Source organism: Bombina bombina, chromosome 3 (assembly GCF_027579735.1).
Source record: "Bombina bombina isolate aBomBom1 chromosome 3, aBomBom1.pri, whole genome shotgun sequence".
NCBI classification, from domain to species: domain Eukaryota; kingdom Metazoa; phylum Chordata; class Amphibia; order Anura; family Bombinatoridae; genus Bombina; species Bombina bombina.
The window spans coordinates 156698150-156703225 of record NC_069501.1 but is presented as its reverse complement, the minus strand read 5'-3'; positions in this window follow the sequence as shown (position 1 = coordinate 156703225).

The following is a 5076-nucleotide window of genomic DNA, read 5'->3' as shown; positions in this document are numbered from 1 at the left end:
ATCTGGTGTAACAGTAGTGTACATTAAAAAAAAAAATTTTTTTTGACTGTAATAGATTGAATAGCAGTTAGTTGTCTGCAAGCGTGTGTGTCAGGCCTACAGCGTCTACTCTGCCAACTTCTGCCAGTGCACAGTGCCACTCATATCTGTTGTCACAGTAGCTTGCACGCATAGTACCACTAATCGGAAAAAAAATGACAGGCAGAGGCAGGCCACCCCGCAGTGGCCATCGTGGTCGTGGTGCTGTGATTCCCTTTGGCCCTAGAATAATGCCCAATGTTCAGAGGCCACGTACCCTGAACTCGAAAAGTTCTGAGGACATAGTTGACTGGCTAACACAGGACACCCAATCTTCTACAGCTTCCGCTCGGAACCTTGACGCACCATCCTCCTCCAGCTTAGCTTCGGGCACCTCTCAAGTTACCACTCGCCCGCCTGCCGCCACCACCAACACTAGCACCACAGCCGCTTCACTTGATCTGTCAGAGGAGTTATTTACACATCAGTTGGAAGAAATGAGTGATGCGCAACCATTATTGCCAGAGGATGTAGATAACAGGGATATGTCTCAGTCAGGCAGCATTACACACATGGACGTACGGTGTGATGATGATGATGATGTTGTACCCGCTGCGGGAGTTTGGTCTGTCACTGTGAAGCGGGCGTAACCCTTACACTACCTGATCGATACAACATCATACCTGATGTTTTAAAGCACATTATTCCAAAAATTTAGGAATGTTAGGTGATTTATGCCCTTTATGGATTAAAACCAGAGTCTGCATCAACTATGTAATTTTCCATGGGAGTTTTGCCATGGATCCTCCTCCGGCATGCCACAGTCCAGGTGTTAGTCCCCTTGAAACAACTTTTCCATCACTATTGTGGCCAGAAAGAGTCCCTGTGGGTTTTAAAATTCGCCTGCCTATTGAAGTCTATGGCGGTTCACCTGGTTCGCCTGTTCGCGAACATTTGCGGAAGTTCGCGTTCGCCGTTCGCGAACCCAAATTTTTATGTTTGCGACATCACTATATGTCAATAGAAAAATAACTGAGACTTTGTGACAAAGGATAAAATCTCCTATATGAAGTAATAAATTCCACATTCCACTAGGAAAGAAGAAAGAAAGCAAAAACAGAAAAAAAAACTGTATCACCATTTAGATATAACATGAAAAGTACACTCTGGAATAGGGATGAACTCCAAAACATGTTCAGGCAGCTCCTTGGGAAGAGGTATTTGTCGGAGTAGGAGCAGAATGGTAATAATATATTATCCGTATGTCCAGTGGTCAGTATTGACCAGTGTCTCAGTAGGTCAATAAAAAGAAGGGCGCCACATAGCGTAATTGTTTTGCTGTTTAAAAATGTTTATCAGATTATTTAATACCCCTTTGTCTGAAACACGTCTTGTCCAGTTGTCACTGAAGTGTTCAAGATGAGCACCTACCACCTGCATTTGGTTGCTCACATCATCATTGGGACTTAACTGGCTGGGTTTTAGATTTAACTTTTCCAAATCTTTGAATAAAAGTAATCTGTTTAGAAGCTTTTTACTGCTGAAATAAGCTGTGCCTGATAAAGGAATGTACTCTTACCTTTAGTCTGTTTTCTAGATCTTTACTAAACAACATAGTTGCTTGAAAGGGCAAGTCAAGAATGTTAAATGTAGAGCTATTTCATGGTGCCTTAACCATATAGCTCTTCTGACCAAGCTAGTATTAAACATTGTTCTGGTATTCAATTTCAGTATTTCTGTTGCTGCAGTTACTCAGAATAGCACTACTTTGTTCAAATATTTGAAAAAGGCACAATAGTTTGAGCTTCTTCCAATTCAACAACATAATTTAATAAATCTGAGGATCTGTCAGCTGTGACTTTGTTAGATTGTATTTGGATCTCAACTGCAGAGGTTAATACTTCAATAGGGGGTTCACAATTACTAATTAGATAATTCCCATAGGAAATCCTAATAGTAAATGTACTAATGAGTAGCTACAGTGTAGTGTGTAGCCAGTGTAACTCCAATCTGTTAATGTTAAGTTTCATGTAGGCAGAGTCCCATTATATTAGTATATGAACTCAAAACAAACAGATACTGCACTTTACTTGTTGCGGTAGGAAATTAATTCTGAATGTTGATTCAGCGAATGCAGACTTTGTTTTAATCCACAGAGCAGCAGTCTGCTGGCTTGATGGTAGTTCTTTCCTTACTGATCCCAATAATGCAGCAAAACAGAGAAAAGTTAACAGCTAATTGTAGGTGAGAAAAAGAGAATAGAGTTCAATTCACCTAAAATTAATAGAACACTACAGTTTGTACAATTATCAAGCACTGAGTGTTTTGTTAGCAGGTTCTTTTTAAAGGAAGGGCTGATGATGTGTGAAAGCATCATGGTACTAAAGATAGTTGATTCTAAAAGTAGCAGGTACAGTATATATATATAACAGGATCTAATACCTTGCTTTAGTGACAGGATTTTTTTTAAAGGTATCACATGGGCCTAGGTGGAAGTCCCTTACCTGCTCATTGATGCCAGCTTCACCCTCTAGTGTCCATGCTTCAGGGTCGGAGTTCTGGCCTCTCTTTCTGTTGCTGCAAGTATTTACTAAGAGTGTGTTGTAGTAGCTGGCTTTATGGAGTTAGGTAACACTCCACCTCCAGGAAGAGGTTATACTTGTGAACAGCAATCCCTATAAAAGTCCTGAGCATGCTCAGTCCAGTGCTCAGTTAATCTGAAGCTTTGGCTAAGGTTACCTGGCATTCTCCTCCTGTTCCTCAAAGCTTGCTGTTGTTCCTGTTCCTGCTACTGCTTTAGCCCTGTACACATTCTGCATGGTCCTTCCCTGCTGCCAACATCATTGGATTTCCCGGCTACTTAGACTTGGGTATGTTTATCCGCTGCCTTCCCTGACCTTCGGCCATGTGACCTCCCTGTTGAATGTGCCTGTTGTACTCTTTGCTTGGACTTTATTTTATTATTAAAGCCCCATGCCACCACAGACCTCCTAGGATCCGATCCTCACCTACAAGTTCCCCTAGAGTTCATGCTTGTAAGGGTGTGCTGTCTCACTGATATTGAGTTCCAGTTCCTGATCAGCCTACCAGGTCAGTGACATAAAAACCAAGCCACTATGGAACCCGCAGGGACAGCTTAAATGCTCACAGCCCTTACCCAGCAAGTGGCAGCCTTGGCACAATCCGTGCAGGAACTTCAAATCAGTTAAGCTGCTATACTACAGTGTGAAAGATAATGTGCTGAAGCAGTTTCATTGCCCCCTTCACCTCCAGTCCCAGATACAGTAATAATAGTTCCTCCCCTATCAGCCTCCATCCCAACCCACCATTGCTTTGCCTGAAAATGTTTCTGGTTTTAGATTTGCATATCGTACATTTATCACGGGCTGTGAACTGATGTGTTCTCTTAAACCACATAGAAGCTCCCCAGACTTTATTAAAGTCAAAGAAGCCATCTCTCTGTTATTGTCAACCTAAAAACTGGGCCCACCAATTGTTTCGTGCCAACAGTCCTGTTCTATACTTTTGGGAATACTTAGTTCTGTCTGTGAATACCATTTATGAATACCAGCTGCGCTCCTCTGCTGCTAGTGACACTCTTCGCACCCTCAAGCAAGACAGTCATCCTGTGGAAGAGTACATCACTGAATTCCATGAAATAGCATCTGACACAAGACTCAATAAAATTGTACTCATTGACCAGTTCCACATTGGGTTATCTGAAGCCCTTTCAAATTAGCTTGTGCAGATAGGAATCCCAGCCTCCCTGGAAGAGTTGATCTTATTAGACGCTCAGCTTGATCGACGATTCCTAGAGAGGAGGCAAGTAAGGACTTTGTCTTTACTGTGGAGAGGCTGGTCATATGCTGAGGACATGTCCTGCCCACCCTGCACCTTTACCTGATAAGGGAGTTACCTCTCTTCTGTTTCTGAATACTTCACCTACTCCAATTGGACTGTTACCTGTGGCCCTAATTCTTTATGGTCATATCTATGCCTTGGCTGAACCTGAGGTCCAACATTTAACAGAATATAGTGAAGAAAACCTAGAAAAGAGATTTAGCCGCCTAATGGCACTACTACTTTAATATATATGGAAATACCCATGTGTAGATTTGTGTTTTCATATAATTGCACTAATTTTATAATACAATACTGACGTCTTGGGTGTTGGTGCTGTGTACTTATTTCTATACAACACAGAGTTTTATCAGTGCTAGACTGATGTTTGTGTACAACTCAAAGCACTCACTATCCTTAATGGCTTATACTAGAACAAGATTACTTTGGCAGATATAAGTTAAAATATATATTTTATTAGACAAATTAAAAATGGAAACACTGGGGGGTGGAGCTGATAGCTGTTGCGGCAGGACGTGTTTGAAGAGAGCTCCTGAACTTACTTGATCATTTTATAGTTATTTTCCAAGTTTATCTTACTATTTTACTATTTTACACCAACTTAAGTCATATAAGTGGAGTCTGGGACTATCTAACAGACAGCGGACCTGCCTATGTTCCTCAGCTTACTTCACAGTGTTTTGCCACAAGGTCAAGAGGCCTCTCCCGTGATTCTACTTGTGTTGTTGAGGCTGCCGTGTATATACCCCCCCGGGATCTATGATTCTGGGTTACTAAACCAGAGTGATTATCTCTGGCCATATCTCTGTTCTTAACATACTGAAACAGTGCTTTGGGACAAATCAACCACTACCACTAAGAAGGAAAGTGCGCAGCTAAACTATGGATGCACTAGACAGATGGGAGATATCGATTCAGCAGGCAATTCAGATTCACTTCTCTACTCTCGAACAGAAGCTCTTTCAAATCCTTTTCCCTGCGAGTAGGGGGATATCAAATGGCATGGTAGCAGAAGAGAAGCTGACTCAGACAGATCAGATCTATACAATGAAAGGAACAACCCATAGCCCTATTGGCGGCCAATTTCTGCAACTGTTGACAGTAATATCGGAGGACTTAAACAAAGACCCACCACCCCAACTATATAACTCAGCTGAGGCAGTGCGTCACTGTGAGATACCCTGCACTGACTTAATC